This window comes from Microcaecilia unicolor, chromosome 5 (assembly GCF_901765095.1).
Source record: "Microcaecilia unicolor chromosome 5, aMicUni1.1, whole genome shotgun sequence".
Classification (NCBI taxonomy): Eukaryota; Metazoa; Chordata; class Amphibia; order Gymnophiona; family Siphonopidae; genus Microcaecilia; species Microcaecilia unicolor.
Window position 1 is genome coordinate 197,903,202 of NC_044035.1, and position 18,324 is coordinate 197,921,525.

General features: G+C 45.0%; 1 protein-coding gene across 4 annotated transcripts in view; it reads right to left on the bottom strand.

The window, feature by feature from the left end:
* Positions 1-18,324, bottom strand: part of ATP6V0D1 (ATPase H+ transporting V0 subunit d1) — a 590,366-nt gene that overhangs the window by 561,520 nt on the left and 10,522 nt on the right. The window lies entirely within an intron of this gene.

Here is an 18,324-nt window from a genome sequence, read left to right on the forward strand (position 1 = left end):
TCTACATTCCTCCAATGATCATTAACAGTAAAATGCACGCCACTGATTCCAATGAATTCAAGCGATAAATCCATTTTTGCTCTTGTTGTAACAGTTGCCTACCCCTATCTCCTCCTCTGTTTGATTTCACCACATCAATTATAAAGCATTTCAAATTATCAAAAGTATGTCCAAACTTATTGCAATGACTAACTAAAGGCGCTTCCATCCGTTCCCTTTTAATATTACTCCGATGTTCATTTAATCTTATTCTAAAACTTCGTGTTGTTTTCCCCACATATAGCTTTTCACATGGGCAAATAATTACCTACACTGCATAAGTAGTATCACAATTACTAAAATGCTTTAGATGATACTTTTTAAGGTCATATGAGTTGTCAAAAGATTTTAACTGCAAGGTTATGTCACAATTTTTACATTTACCACACTTAAAGTGACCAACTGGAATATTAGTTTTCTTCACAGACACAGATTTGGGATTTGATGGACTTAAAATTTCCTTTAAATGTTTCCCAGTGTGTATAAAATACATAATGTTGTATCTTTAAACATATCATTTGATTGTAATATATGCCATTGATTTCTTATTATAGCAGAGATTCTTAGGCTTGCATTTGTATATTTACTAACAAAGGTCAAAGTTCTTTGATTGTCTTGTGTTTTTCCAGAGTTTCTCAACAGCCATTCTTTTTTTTTTTTTTTTTTTTTTAATATCTTTATTAAGTCATAGTGTGTAATACAGTGACATTTCATAACATCCCATCTCACCCGTACTGGCCCCCAAACTAGATATCATACACCAAGTCGATGGGAACATTCCAATGATACAATGGAGAGAAAAAAGGAAGAAAATGAAAAAGTCACATGATCTTAATAAAAGACAAAATTTACCAATGTTTTTACAGGCACACTTGACTCCTTTTCTATTCCATGTGAACCCCCCAACCTAACCTCCCTTCTCCTCCCTCCCGCTGACAGGGCAGTAGCTTCATCACCCACAATGAGTTGTTTACAACAACCTCTCATGGTCACCTCCCATGCATTCATCTGCTCCTTGCTACTATTGCCCCTCTGGCTAATCAGTAGGTGGGTCCCTCACTGGCTCTGCCACATCTGTGATTCTACTCCACAACTCTCTGTATTGCTTCGATCCCACCGAAGAGTGGAGCTTCAAGGACTTTAGTACCCAACTAGCCATTTCTCTCATGAGGCCGAACCACACTTATCTGTGGTGGTGCTTTATCCACCCAGGCCATTAGATTACACTTTTTAACCAACCAGGTGGCTACCAAGATGAACTTACATTGAGCCGCACTCAGACCCTTATCCCTCAAACCAGCAGAACACCCCAGATAAGCCACCCGATATGTCCACTCAAATGTGTCTTGCACTGTATACTCAATCCTACGCAGAGCTCCTCTCCAAAGCTCTGCTAATTTTGGGCATTCCATAAAGGAATGCAACAGGGTTCCCATCTGTACACCACACTTCACACACCGGTCATCTGGCCATAGGCCCATTATTTTCCCATTTGCTCTTGAAATGTGCACCCTATGCAGCACTCTGAATTGTATATCTTGCAATGCCGCATTTTGCGTGACGCCATTAAGCTCCCCAAATATTCTCCTCAGTTCCTCCTTGCTCACTTGTTCACCCAATTCCCTGCTCCAAGTGTTAGCTAACTGTTGTAAGTGATGTTCTTTCCTATTGTCCCTTATTAACTGATGCCATTGCGCCAATTTATTTAATGTGTGTGGTAACTGCAAAAACATCATATCAAGTTTCCCGAAGACTACCTGTTCCCCCCGCTTCCTCTCAATAGATAGCACATAATCTCTGGCTTGTAAAAATGCAAATAAATGAGAATTCGGGACACTCCATGCATGCCTGATCTGTTCAAAGGAAGGGAACAGAGGTCCTCCCACTTGCCGGAACTCCCCTATAATTCTACATCCTTTTACTCTCCAGTCCCTGAAGACCGATGTTCCCTTTCCTGCTGGAAAAGCCATATTATCCTGGTATGCCAGCAAAGAACCAGAAGCCCGGGAAAAGCCGCATGCAGGAGACCAACAACAAAATGGCGGAGGTGAAGGAATCCGCGGGGGCAGTTAGCCCGCCAATGGAGGCTTTTCAATCACTGATCCAGCAAGTTACAGCAATATTAGAGGACAAACTATCTAAGTTTCAAACCTCTGTGGAGCAGATAAGGGAAGCGGTGGAATGGCAAAGCACCAGACTACAGCAAGCAGAAGAGAAAATCTCCAGGCAGGAGGACAGGGCGGAGGTGGCAGACACGAGATTGGAAGCGTTAGAGCAAAGATGTGAAAAACTGGTGGAGCATATAGATGATTTGGAGAACAGGAGCCGAAGAAACAACTTAAGAATTGTGGGCCTGTCTGAAAATGTGAAGGACAGAGACCTTATGCAAATAGTGGAAGTGTGGCTGCAGGACCCAGAGAAGAAGGTGAAGGTTGAGCGGGTCCATAGAACTGGTGCACAGAAAGAAGTAGAAAGGTACCCGCGGACAGTAATTGCTAGGCTTCTTAATTATGCAGACAAGGAAAGAATGCTGCAGGCATTTAGAAAAACGAGACAGCTGGAGTTTGAGGGCAGTAAAATCTTGCTATGATAAACTTGCTAGATGTTTGTGATATCTCCAAATCCAAAAACAAAATACAAATCAAAAGAATAATTGACAGTAAATTGAATCTTCTCATTACACGAATGCAGCCAAATAACAAATAGATTTAAATTGGAAATTCCACCAGTCCATAAAAGAAAGATGTCATCAATGTAGCGGTGCCATCCTATATAATAAAAAGCACCTCCAACGTTCTGAAGCTGACTCCGTGACACAAAAACACTGTACCATTCCTGCTCTCCGACGCATGAAATGACGACAGAACTTCCGGGTACGTCACACGCAGCTGAGACCAACCAGAACAAAGCAACACGCCCCAAACACCATGCCCCAACGTCATATTACCCGTCAAGGACATAAATGGGCCCGGCCCCCCTTTAGCCCCTCCCAACTCCCTTCACCACCTCCAAGCCTTCCTCAGTGCCATCAAGTATGGGTTCAATCCTATCTCCCCAAAACCGCCCGCACCTGCGGAATCTAGAACCACAAAGGGGTCCAGAGGACAACACCAGTTCCTCCAGAATTCAGCCGGCGCAAAAAATTCCTTCTCCGTATGTATTTCATGAATCCAACGCATAAGTGCTGCCACATTATATGCTCTGAGATCCAGCAGCCTAAGGCCCCCCTGCATTCTATTTAGTACCAGCTTGCCAAAAGAAATTCTCGGTTTGTGTGCCATATAAAGGTCATAACTATACTTCTATACTGACTTTCCTCTTTCCTTCGGATCCACAACGTTGAACAGAGAAAGAAGATGGGACAGCATTACAAAAGGCTCTTTGATAAGGGAGTGAAGTTTGCGCTACTTTTCCCTGCCAAAGTCAGGATCCTGCAAAACAATAAGGTGCTCTTTTTCACCGACCCTAAGGAACTGGGTAACTACATAGACCGGTTACAGTTATGAGGTTTGACTGGACAGTGTTTGAATCAGTTTGCAAAGTTTGAATTGTTTGTGGGTGAAGCATGACCAGGTTTAAAAATATAGAGGAGAAGAGGCGGATTGGCTGTTGTGCTGCTAGGAAGCGAAGAAGAGCAAGTGAAGCCTGTTGTCAGAGGGATCGCTACACTACTCTACATAGAAAGACCCAGCAACAAGTTGGCACAGATCCGCTTATGCTGCGCCTTGGAGAAGGTGAGGCAGGCTGCTGACCGTGACACTTGTTAGACTTTGAATGAGAGCCGAACACCCATCTCTTCTGGGCTGGATGAGTAGAGGCAGCAACAGGACTCTAATGCCCCATGGATTACAGGTGTTGCTGACTCTGGTCATGCCTCTTTGCTGACCCTATTCTTGTTTTTATTTTTGCTCCTTTCTTTCTTTCTCTCTTTCTTTTTTGTGTGTTTTCCTGCAATTTTGTTGCATTTCAAGGTTATTGGACTGCTCTAGTTGAGAGTGCCTATACAATGTATTAGAATACGAGGTAGTGGAGGGAGAGGGGCAGACGGGTGAAGCATGGGGGTTGTTTTATGAGAGATGGTATTACAAAGGGGGAAGAGGGAGGGGTCGGGAGAGTTGGTGATGAGGGGGTGGATGATTGTGTTGATTTGGCTGTGGGGGTGTGTATGGGAGCGGGAGAGGGGAGTGGTCTATCAAGCAGGGGAAGGGGATAGTGGGAGGGCTGTATGCTGACAGATAAAAGAAGGCTTCAATTTGTTTTTCTCAGTAGCCAAAAGGCCGGGGAGTTCAGCTGGGAGACTCCTCAGGAGTAATTAATGCGAACCTACTTTTACACTGTAGAATGAAGGGTTTATATTTAAATGGCTAATTTGAAGGTGGTCTCTTTAAATGTGGATGGAGTGCATTCACCAGTTAAAAGGTTTAAGGTACTTCAGGCATTGCAAAGGGAAAAAACAGATACTGCGTTGATTCAGGAGAAACGACACCTGGGAAAATCGGAACATCTCAAACTCAAAAGAGACTGGGTGGGGGAAGTCTATTTTGGCCTCATATAACAGTAGACAAAGGAGAGTAGCAATTTTAATAAAAAGAATTTGATGTTTGAGATGCATAGCACTTACCAGAGACCCGAAGGACGCTTTGTAGTAGTGGTCGGGTCACTGCAAGGAAAGAAGGTGTCCCTGTGTAGCATATACGCGCCCAATATATATTCACATAATTTTTTGCCACGTTAAGTGCTAAACTTCTAACTTATAACGAATGACTTTAACATCACTAGTGATCCCTTAATAGATTGCACACCACCAAAGAACCCTTTGATTGCACACCACCAAAGATCATGAGGGAAAGGAGTCAATCTCATGTCCAATGAATTAGGTGTAGTGGATATATGGAGACTCTTGCACTTAGAGGAGAGGGAATACACTTTCTTTTCGAACCCACATGGGGTTCATGCGCACCTGGATTACGTGCTCCTAGTCAGTCTTTGGTACAATTGACAGAGCGTGCGGGGATAGAGGAACCGGTTATCTCTGATCACGCGCCAGTGTGGGTTCAATTGCGTTGGGGAGAAAAGTCGGGGATGGACAGATGGCGCATGAATCCTGCATTGTATCTGGACCAAGAGTTTTGTAAATAGGCAAAGCTGGTCTCTGACTACATAGAAGAGAACAAAGATCAGCCAGATAACGATAGGATTTTCTGGGAAGCAGCTAAAGCAGTGATATGGGGTAAGATCATGGCATACACTGCGGGTCTCAATAGAAAGCGGGAAAAATAACTTTATAGTCTTATGAGCAGGCTGAAGGAGGTGAGGAAAAGGCTGGTTATCTCCCAGTCTGCAGAAATTAGGAGAGTACCTGGAAATGAAGAAGTAAGTACAGGTTGCATTGGACGATAGGGCATTATATGATATTTGACTTTACAAGTACCATATGCACAGATGGGGCAATAAAACGGGAAAGTTGTTAGCAGCGCTCGTTCTACAAAGGTCCGGAAAAAGTTACATTAGCAAAATAAGGGATGAGGCGGGGAATAGTCAAGGAGGGAGGAGGGAGATACAACAGGCATTTGTTCGTTTCTACTCTAAGTTATACGCGAAGGGCTCTTTTTCGGAGGGAGAGTGCGAAAAATTCTTTGCAGACATTGGGCTACCAGTTTATCGGAAGATCAAGTAGCGGGTCTTAAACGCACTGATACAGGGGAAGGAAGTGCAAAATATTATAAAGCAGCTGAAATTAGCAAAAGCACCGGGGCCAGATGGTTTGGGACCCGAGTTTTATAAGATTCTGCAGACTCAAGTCGTGTCTGCGTTTGCAGCAATGTGTGAGGAGATACGAGCCTCGCAGAATATGAATAGCACTCTGAATCATGTGTACATTACTGTGCTTCCAAAGCCTGGGAAAGATGCAGAGTTGGTAGGTTCATATCGTCCAATTTCCCTGTTGAATCAGGACGTTAAGATCATGGCGGCGGTGCTCACGGCCAGACTAAGCCCCTTGGTGCCTCATCTGGTGAATAGTGATCAAGTTGGTTTCGTGAAAGGAAGATATGCATCTGCTAACATACTGAAGGTTTGTCGCGCACTGTTAGAGTGTCGGAAGGAGGCAGGAGATAAGATTCTGGCGAGCTTGGATGCCGAAAAAGCCTTCGACAAGGTAGTATGGGAATACTTGTTCTAGGTACTGAGGAGATTTGGGATTGTAGGAGAATTCTTAGAATGGGTAAAAGTGATGTACAGCAATCCGACTGCACAAATTATGGTCAATGACATGTTAACTCCCATCGTGCAGTTGGGGGGGTGGAACGAGGCAAGGATGCCCACTGTCGCCCCTTTTATTTTATCTCTCGAACCACTAGCAGCAAAAATTAGACAGGATCCCGGTCTGAAAGGGGTACATGTAGGGAACAGGGAATACCGTATAAACATGTTCGCGGATGATATGCTGCTGCTTATTGATGATGCATCAACAGGCATTTTTCAGGTAATGAAGATTATTCAAGAGTTTAGCAGGTTCTCAGGTCTTAGCATTAACTTTGGCAAATCTGAGGCACTGGCAATAAGTAACCCATGCCAATGTGCGCGAAAGACTGATTTCCCCCTGACATGGACCAGGGGAGGGATTAAGTACCTGGGGGTGTATTTGAGTGCAGATATAAACTGGGTATACAGGAAGAACGTGATTGAATGCTTGGAAGTGATTAAGAAACTTTGTGGAAAGTGGAAGGACTTGCCAATAAGCTTTATGGGGAGAACAGCTCTAGTGAAAATGGTTCTACTTCCCTAAATATTATACCCACTACAGATGGTCCCGTTGTGGATCCGAAGGAAAGAGGAAAGTCAGTATAGAAGTATAGTTATGACCCCCCATCACGACACACCTCCGGCCGCAGAGGAACTCAACCTTTCCCCCCGCCCTCACGGGTCCTCATCCCTCCCTAACACCCTACCTCACACTTGCAGGCAAGCTCCATCGATGGAGTTACAGGGGGGAAAAAAAACCCAGCGAAATCAAGAACAAAACCCACTCCACCCCTCAACTAACACAGACCCCACTCCAAACACCCCCACATTTCACACACCCCCGCCCCCCCCCCCCGGCACTGACAGACAGAAAACACACACAATACATCCTCCCTCCACCCCACGAAAAGAAAACACACAAACACAACAAAACCTCTAAGTTCCAAAACAAATCCTCCAACTTTGACAGCACAACACAACAAAAACAAAACTAAAAAAAAAAAAACCAAACACTCCACCCCTCAGCAAAGGCTGACCCCCCCTCCAACCACCCTCACATTTCAACAACCCAAGGACACCACCACCAAACCCCCCTGACAGGGACAGACAACAACACGCACAATACCATTACACTGCCAACACCATGCAACAAAAACCACCCTCAAAGCCACACACCACTCCATCACACTTTGCCAGCATAGCACATCCCCCAAACCACCCCCCCACAAAAAAATAAAACAAAAGACACTCACCACCAACCTCCAAACACACCCCACCCTCACTCACACACACACACAAACTAACTCTGTGACACAAACACACACTATGTAGCTCAGTGACACACATGATCTTTCAGAAGCCCCCCCCCCAAAAAAAAAAAAACACAGAAGTTGCACAAGGATACATGCACACTCAAGTTCTCTCTCTCTCGCTATATATCATCCCAGCGGCAATAACCACCCTCAAAGCCGCACACCACTCCATCTCACTTTGGCAGCCCGGCACATCCCCAACCCCCTCCCCCCCCCCCCCAAAAAAAAAAAAAAACAAAACACACACTCACCACCAAACTCCAAATACACCCCACCCTCACTCACTTACACACACACACACACACACACACACAAACTGACTTTGAGACACAGACACACATGAACTTTCAGAAGCCCCACTCCACCACAAAACTAAAGATGCACAATGATACACGCACATTCAAACACTCTCTCTCTCAGTCTATATCATCCCTGCAGCAATAACCACCCTCAAAGCCACACACCACTCCATCCCACTTTGCCAGCACGGCACATCCCCCAAATCACCCCCCCCCCAAAAAAAAAAACCCCAACCTTCAAATACACCCCACCCTCACTCAATTACACACACACAGAGTGACACAGACACACACAATGTTGCTCAGTGACACACATGATCTTTCACACGCCCCCTCCCCCCCCAAAAAAAAACCCACAGAAAATGCGCACAATCTCTCTCTCTCTCTAAAATATATATATATATATATATATATATATATATATATATCATCCCTGAAACAATAACCAGCCTGAAAAGACACAAACCACTTCATCCCACTTTGCAAGCATGACACATCCCCAACCCCCCCCCCCCCAAAAAAAAAAAGATTTAAAACAAAAAAAAAAAAAAAACAGAGACTCACCACCAACCTCCAAATACACTCCACCCTCACAGACTGACTCTGTGACACAGACACACACAATGAAGCTCAGTGACACTCATGATCTTTCACAAGCCCCCCTCCCCCACAAAACAACAGAAGATGCACAAGGATACATGCACAATCAATCTCACTCTATATCATCCGTGCAACAATAACCACAATCAAAGCCACACACCACTCCATCACACTCTGCAAGCAAGGTACATCCCCCCAACCCCCCCCCCCAAAAAAAAAAAACATTTATACCAAAAAAAAAAAAAAAAAAACCCCACAGACACTCACCACCAAACAACAAATACAACCCACCCTCACTCACTTACAAACACACACACACTGACTCTGTGACACAGACACACACAATGTAGCTCACTGACACACATGATGTTACACACGCACACTTTCCCCCCAAAACCACAGAAGATGCACAAGGATAGATGCACACTCAATCTCACTCTCGCTCCATATCATCCCTACAAGAATAACCACACTCAAAGCCAAACACCACTTCATCCCAATTTGCCAGCACGGGACATCCCCAACCACCTCAAACTCACAAACAACATCACCGCCCCCTACAACACACCCCCACCTTTAAAACAAAAAAAAAAAACAGATGCATAACATGGACAGATGGACACTCACTCTCTCCACAACCACACACTGAAAGATCACCACCCCCGCCCCCTATTCCCACCCCCCACGACATTCTGAGACAAAAACACAACATCACACAAACTCAAACTAAAAAAAAAAACCTCAAACTCAACACAACCCTCTCTCACGGAGATAACACGCCCTCACAATCTCTAATACAAGGTATGCAGCGTAGTAAACAACAGTGGAGTGAACAAAAGGGAAGACAAACACACATACACACACTTTGACACACACACAGACAGTCTTTCACACACATAAGAAACAATAGCCCACACACATGATCTTACAATCACACACACAGACATACAACCACTGCCCACCTCCACCACAAAACCCCACAAAAAAAAGAAACAAACACACAATGATGCACAACAGGCACACTCACTCACTATCTCTCTCTCTATATACATATCACCACTTCAAAAATAATCACATTCAAACACAAACATCACTTCAATACACACACTGTAAGACACACACACAATATCACAAACACAAATAACAAAACCTGTAACTTCACAGCTCAATAGATAAAAAACAACAAAGCAGTGGAATCAAATGCATTTATTTGGAATAATACCCGACATGGCCACGTTTCGCCCTCAGGCTGCGTCAGGGGTACAAACTATAAAAACAAAACACAAATGTAAAAACATATATAACCATTTAACAATGTCATAAGCATGATTCAACTAATAAAAAGCAATTATTTAAAAAAGGTTCAACATATATAAAACAATCCTTCAAAAGTTCTAAAAAAACATGTATGGACCTACATGATATCATCTATAAAACAAATATTTATAATTATCATTAAAATCATACATCATGTAAAATTTTTAATCTACAGTTACTCACATCACATTTATACCTCTCGATAAAAAAAGTTAAGATCATACAGTTAGAATCAAAACAATTCAATGAAGAGGGGAAGAAATTTCTTTATACATACCTATCAAAAGTGTATATAAGTATATCATATACACTAGTAGTGAGATGAGAACAGTTATTCCAAAAATCTAGTTCTACACAGATGTAAAAACAAAAAATAAAAGTATCATCAGATAAGATGCATATCTAAATGTACACCATGTATACTAGACAGACTACCAAATAAGTATCCTGATTTTTGCACTAGGCACAAACTCATTTAAAATACCGTATTTTTCGGACTATAAGACGCACCGGACCATAAGACGTAGGTTTTAGAGGAGGGAAATAGGAAAAAAAAAATTTTCCTTTTTCCGTCCTCTAAAACCTAGGTGCTCCGGTGCGTCTTGTCCGAGTTCGGGATCGCCCTCCCCTACTCACGTCACGCGATGTTCTCTGGTGGTCTAGTGACGTCGGGGCAGGAAAGAGCCCCCTCTTTCCTGCCCAGCGCGCTGCTCTCCGTCCTCCTGTATGTATGCTGCCTGACGGTCTCGGCAAGATTCAAAATGGCCGCCGAGACTTCAATTCTCGGCGGCCATTTTGAATCTCGCCGAGACCGTCAGGCAGCATACAGGAGGACGGAGAGCAGCGCGCTGGGCAGGAAAGAGGGGGCTCTTTCCTGCCCCGACGTCACTAGACCACCAGGGAACATCGCGTGACGTAAGTAGGGGAGGGCGATCCCAAAATCGGACCTCGCTACCTTCGGACTATAAGACGCACCCCCCATTTTCCTCCCAAATTTGGGGGGAAAAAAGTGCGTCTTATAGTCCGAAAAATACAGTAAAATAAATTATCTGAAGGCAGGGGACAGTCCGCTAAATGTAAAAAAAACTTCTTACACACAGCTCAAAATAAACTTTTAAAAGACTCTAGACATTCTAGTTTCTCCACTGATATTCTTAACACAAAAACCAAAAATTATTTAGGAATAACCTGTCCACATTATCTGCTACTTCCAACTGAACTGATATGCATTAAGGTTACTAGCTTCTGTGAGACCCATGACTCATAGCATCATCATGAGGTTAAAGGTCATCTCTAAGCACATTGCAATTATCTTAAAGGGCCAGATAAATATTTTGCATTTGAGAGTCAAATTACAAAATAAACAGTACTAAACTGTAAAATGTTCATACATTTAGCAGACTGTCCCCTGCCTTCAAATAACTTATTTTATTTTAAATGAGTTTGTGCGCCTAGTGCAAAAATCAGGATACTTATTTGGTAGTCTGTCTAGTATACGTGGTGTACATTTAGATAGGCATCTTATCTGTGATACTTTTTATTTTTTGTTTTACATCTGTGTAGAATTCAGGAACTAACGTGCGGCGTTTGTTACTAGCCCTAGCCCAACTGAGCGTTCAGCTGCTGTGAACGATGTTGGTCACGCCTGGACGCTGAAAAGCATTTGATAAGGTGGGATGGGACTATATGTTTGCGGTATTGCAATATGGTGGGGTGTGAGGGGGCTGGCTTATGGGGCTGTCCAGTCGCTATACTCTAATCCTAAAGCAGCTGTGCTGGTTAATGGAGCTAAAACTCAGCAATTTCCTATAGCGAGAGGGGACTAGGCAGGGCTGCCCCCTGTCTCCACTTCTTTTTGTGCTCTCCATTGAACCACTGATCAGAAGCATTCAGCGGGGAGAGGGGGTGGCAGGGGTGACAGTAGGGGGAGATAAGGTAAAGACATTGGCCTTTGCAGACGACTTATTGATAATATCTACGTCCCCAAGACTGGCCTTGCCGACTCTGCTCGAGGAGATAGAACGCTTTAGTGCTATATCGGGGTTTAAATTAATCGGGAAAAGTCACGAATTATGAGGCTGCATGCCCAACTGGATGGCCCCGACCCAGATGACTTCTTGTTACAGAAGGTGGGGATGGAGATGAAATATTTAGGAGTGTTAATCCCTAGCACATTAAGTTGTTTGTATGAGGTAAATATTCAAAAGTTGTTGAAAGACACATCAAGAAAACTTGAACAATGGCAGGGTCTTCCTATTTCTTTATCAGGGCACATAGCGTTATATAATATGATGGTCATACCCTGCTGGTCATATGTGCTCCAAACCCTACCCCTACACCTCACTAATAGGGATGAAAAACGATTGAATGGAATGTTAAGGAAATTTTTGTGGCGGGGAAGGAGGCCAAGATTCCCTTTGGAAAAAATGTACGTACCGAAAGAGTATGGGGGTATGGGCTTGCAGAGTGTGTGACATCTGGCGGTCGCAAGTGCTATGAGGCATGTGACAGACTGGTTTCGTAACTCCGCAGATTTCTCAGCCACTGCCATGGAACTGAGGTTGTTTGAACCTACTCATTTTAGTAGCTGCCTCCATGGGAGTGGAGGGGCCTCTCCAGTGCTGAGCCTCTCCAACATCTTGCCGCAAGCGCAGAGGGCCTGGAACTGGATTTGCAGGTTGCATCAATTTTCGCCAAAGGCCACCCCGATGCTATCAATTTGTGGGAATCCTGAATTTCCTCCTGGATTGTTATATAATGTTTTCAAGCAATGGAGAGAGCGGGGCATAATTTACTTGCAACAGATCTTAACTCGGGAGGGAAAACTGCAAGATCGAGGGCTATTTAATCCCAAAGACTATTTCATTACTGGCAGTTACTGCACTATACGAGAAGCCTGTCTTGGGAGGCCTTGGTTAAGGATGTACAGGAGGAATTACCATCAGCTTACTCATTGGGATCGCAACAAAAAGTCCCATTGAGGTTTCATCTCCGCCATATTAAAGACACAATTGCGGAACCAGATTTTGGTGAATATGCGGAGGCATGGAGTAGAGACTTGTTGGTAGAAATCTCATCGGGCTTGCTCAAAGAGCATGTGTTGGCAATGTACAGAACGTCCCCTTTAGCTGACCACTGGGAGCTACAGTACCGCTTTGTGTTCCGGATGCACATGCCACCTCGACGGGTATTCCATGTGGGGGCCTCTTCAGATGGGGCGTGTCCCAAATGTAATGCTGAGGGAGCGACCCTGGGTCACATGTACTGGGCCTGCCCAAAGGTGAGGAGTTTCTGGATAACCTTACTTCAGCAAGTTTCAGTTCTGTGGAGGACTAGGTGGTCTTGTTCACCGCTCCTGTTGTTTGGGAAGCCTTGCTTGCGAGCCCCAAGACCAAAAGGACTTATACATTTTATGCAGTGAGCTAATCTAATCGCAATAAAGTCTATTTTAGTAGATTGGCTTTCGCCAAAGGGCCCAACACTCCAGAATTGGAGAGTGCGGATGGTACAGCTGTTGTGAGTTGAGAGAATCATGGTAAAAGAAGGAAGCCCGCGTGAATTTGACAAATTCTGCTTGAGATGGGGTCCATTTTTGTATTCTTTGCCCCCAAGAGCTAAGAGCTCCCTCTTGAATATATGACTGGTAGAGGAGCCCAGGAAGCTTTCCCAGTGACCAATAATGAATCAGAGACAAGGAAGGGGAGGGGGTCCTGGAGGATCATCAGAGCTCAGGCCCTTTGGGATCAGTACTCCCGGTTGACTGCTTTCGGTGTTCAGAACTGTTAAAGGGGGGGGGGGGGAAGAGGGTATAAAATGCTAAAAGAGTTGATGATGATGATTGGAGAAACACAGTGTGGAAAAACTCCTTTCTGTGATTTGAATTTGAGTGTTCTTTAAATATTTGTATTGGCTAATTTCTTAAGTCATCCATAAAAAAAATCAAAACATATCAAAATAGACTCAAGAGAAATGTCAGGAAGTATTTTTTCACGGAGAGAGTAGTGGATGCTTGGAATGCCCTCCTGCGGGAGGTGGTGGAAATGAAAACGGTAAAAATTCAAACATGCGTGGGATAAACATAAAGGAATCCTGTTCAGAAGGAATGGATCCTAAGGAGCTTAGCCTAGATTGGGTGGCAGAGCCGGTGGCGGGAGGCGGGGATGGTGCTGGGCAGACTTATACAGTCTGTGCCAGAGCCGGTGGTGGGAGGCGGGACTGGTGGTTGGGAGGTGGGGATAGTTCTGGGCAGACTTATACGGTCTGTGCCCTGAAAAAGACAGGTACAAATCAAGGTAAGGTATACACAAAAAGTAGCACATATGAGTTTATCTTGTTGGGCAGACTGGATGGACCGTGCAGGTCTTTTTCTGCCGTCATCTACTATGTTACTATATACATTTTCAATGATGGAAGAATTTCAACATATGCATGCTTGCCACAATGAGTGCTCAGTTTGTGAACAATTGTGTCTAACAAACATACAAACCGTTCTAAATACACATGGCAAAACTCTAGAACAGTTTGATTTACCAAAAGCTAACAACAAAACTGAAAATCCAACCGTTGCCTTCAATATAGCAAATGAAAAACGTACAGCTGAACAAATGGAAGGAAAACTAACCCCTCAACAACGGGAAGCTTTTAAAACTGTTATCTCTGCATGCAATACAAATAACAACAACTGCTTTTTCCTAGATGGACCAGGTGGAAGTGGCAAAACATATAAATATAAAACCATCCTAAGCACTATCAGAGGAGATGGAGGAATTGCACTTGCTGTAGCCTCAACAGGAATTGCAGCAAATCTCCTCCCTGGAGGACTAACATATCATTCCCAATTTAAATTACCTGTGCCACTACTGGAAAACTCCACATCAAGTATGAGATTAACATCTATCGATGCTTCAATCATAAGAGATGCACGCATGCTTATTTGGGATGAAGCTACAATGGTACCCACTATGGCACTTACTGCTGTAGATAGACGGCTTAAAGACATAATGAAAAATGAAAAACCATTTGGTGGAAAAGTTGTTCTGCTTGGTGGAGATTTCAGGCAAGCACAAGTAGTACAACATGGAGATCAAGCAAAAATAATCGAAGCAAGCATTAAGTACAATAAACTATGGAACAACTTCAAAATACTAAAATTACACACTAATGTACGCTGTGCGGACACAGATTGCAAAAAATGGCTTACTGATTTAGCTAACGGCAATCTACCATGTCCACAAGGTTTGCAAGATGCTATTCAAATACCTGAACAGCATATTTGTTACACATATATAGTTCACGCTGTTTTTGGACAAAAAATTACCCCTGACAGTGTTCAAAACTTTGCAAAAAATTTTTGCCAAAAATTCATGTGACAAAATAAATGAGGATTGTCTAAAATTTTAGAAGGCACCACAATGTCTTACTTAAGCACAGATTCAATTAAAGACTCCACTGAAAATGAACAACAATTATATCCTGTGGAGTTCCTTCATGAGCAAACACCAACTGGCATGCCTTCACATAAACTTAACTTAAAAATAGGAGCAATTATTATTCTACTCAGAAATTTAAATACCACACGAGGTTTGTGTAATGGAACACGCTTAATTGTAAAAGACTTGAAACAAAATATCATAATTGCTCAAATCATCAGTGGATCAACAGCAGGCAATATGGTATTTATACCACGAATTGATCTTGCACCATCACACAGTGACCTACCATTCACACTCTGCAGAAGACAATTTCCTGTCAAACTAGTATTTACAATGACCATTAACAAATCACAAGGTCAAACATTTAACAAAGTTGGCATTCATCTTCCAGAACCCGTGTTCACACATGGGCAACTACGTGGCACTTTCATGAGTAAGAAACTCATGTAATGTAATTGTTAAAATCATTGATGGACCAGAACAAGGTAAAATTATGTATCATACCTGATAATTTTCTTTCCATTAATCATAGCTGATCAATCCATAGACTGGTGGGTTGTGTCCATCTACCAGCAGGTGGAGATAGAGAGCAATCCTTTTGCCTCCCTATATGTGGTCATGTGCTGCCGGAAACTCCTCAGTATGTCGATATCCAAGCTCCATCCGCAGGACTCAGCACTTAGAGAATTACACCCACAAAGGGACACTCTGCCCAGCTCACCACCGCCAAAACGGGGGTGGGGAATTAACCCAGCTCATCCCCACACAAGTGGGGGAGGGGAATTCGTCCAGCTCATCCCCGCGGAGCGGGGAGGGGACACCACATCCGCCGATGCGGTGGGATCTGGCTTATCCTGCAACCGCAACCGCGGGAGGAGCTGACTGACCCTAACCACCGCCGAAGCGGGGAGGGGTACAAAGCTGCCCTACAGCCGCACGAAGCGGGAGGGGAGCGCGGCAGAATTTAAGTCTCAATCCAGCCCCGTAAAACGGAGGGGAGAGGAATGCAGCAGCTCACTGTAACACAAACTCATCTCAACTCTTGCCGAATCCAATTGAAAAAACTTGAACACGAAGTCCTCCTGAACAGGAACTGAAGACTAAACTGAACCTGAATGCAACCAGAATATAAATAGTACAGATATCTGGGAGGGGCTATGGATTGATCAGCTATGATTAATGGAAAGAAAATTATCAGGTATGATACATAATTTTACCTTCCATATCATCATGCTGATCAATCCATAGACTGGTGGGATGTACCGAAGCAGTACTCACCCAGGGCGGGACATTGAAATCCTTGACCGCAACACTGAAGCTCCAAACCGGGCCTCCGCCCGAGCAGCCCACAGTCCAAGCGGTAATGCCTGGAGAAGGTATGGGCCGATGCCCAAGTTGCCGCCCTTGCAAATCTCTTCCAAGGAGACGGACCCGGCCTCTGCCATCGAGGCCAGCCTGAGCTCTAGTGGAGTGAGCCTTCAGCTGGATAGGCGGCATCTTTCCCCGCGGCCACATAAGCCGCTGCAATGGCTTCCTTGACCCATCTTGCCACTGTAGGCTTAGCAGCCTGCAGACCCTTACGAGGACCTGCAAACAGGACAAACAGATGATCCAACTTTCGGAAATCATTGGTCACTTCCAAGTATCTGATGATGACTCGTCTCACATCCAGATATTTGAGAGCAGAGTATTCCTCTGGGTAGTCCTCCCTACGAAAGGAAGGGAGACAGAGCTGCTGATTCACATGGAAGCGAGAAACAATCTTGGGCAGGAAGGAAGGCACTGTGCGAATAGTCACTCCTGCCTCAGTGAACTGCAGAAAAGGCTCTTGACATGAGAGCGCCTGGAGCTCGAAAACTCTTCTGGCTGAAGTGATAGCCACCAAAAAGACTGCTTTCAACGTCAGGTCTTTCAGAGATGCCCTCGACAAGGGTTCAAAAGGCGGCTTCTGCAAGGCTCTTAGCACCAGGTTGAGATTCCACGCAGGTACCACTGAGTGCAGAGGAGGGCGCAGGTGATTAACTCCCTTGAGAAAACGCACCACATCTGGCTGTGAAGCCAGGGAAGCACCCTTCAGGCGGCCCCTGAAGCAAGCCAGAGCCGCTACCTGGACTTTAAGGGAACTGAGCGACAGGCCTTTCTCCAGACCTTCTTGCAGGAACGCCAGCACTAAAGAAATTGGAGCAGTGAAGGGAGAAAGTGAGCCTGCTTCACACCACGCTGCAAAGGTACGCCAAACCCTGGCATAAGCAGTAGAAGTAGAGCGCTTCCTCGCTCTCAGCATAGTGGCGATGACCTTGTCTGAGAAGCCCTTCTTCCTCAGACGCTGCCGCTCAATAGCCAGGCCATAAGACCAAAGGGGGAGGGATCCTCCATCACCACGGGACCCTGATGCAACAGGCCCTGCTCCACTGGCAGCCGCAGAGGGTCGTCCACTGAGAGCCTGATCAAGTCCGCATACCAGGGACATCTGGGCCAATCCGGACCCACCAGGATATTCGGCCCGGATGCTTTGCCAACCCGGTCTAGTACCCTGCCCAACATGGGCCAGGGCGGGAACACATAGAGAAGCTCCTGTGTCGGCCACTGTTGGAGAAGAGCATCTACTCCCAGAGATCGAGGGTCCCGTCCTCTGCTGAAAAAAGCGCGGCACTTGGCATTGGCCGATGACGCCATCAGATCTAGGCTCGGCTGGCCCCAGCGCTTCATGATGTCCAAGAACGCCTGAGCCGATAACTGCCACTCTCCGGGATCCAAGGTATGGCGACTGAGAAAGTCCGCCTTGACATTCATGACTCCGGCAATGTGGGCCGCTGACAGCTGTTTCCAGGTTCACTTCCGCCCACTGGCATAGATTCATGGCTTCCTGGCTAGAGGGGCGCTCTTGGTACCCTCCCTGGCGGTTGACATAGGCCACAACCGAATGGCTCTGAGTTCCAGGAGGTTGATAAACCACTTTGCCTCTGCAGGAGACCAGAGCCCCTGCGCTGTCCTTCCCAAGCAGTGGGCTCCCCAGCCCGTCAAAGAGGCGTCCGTCGTGACGACAATCCACTCCGGGGTCACAAGAGGCATCCCTGCAGA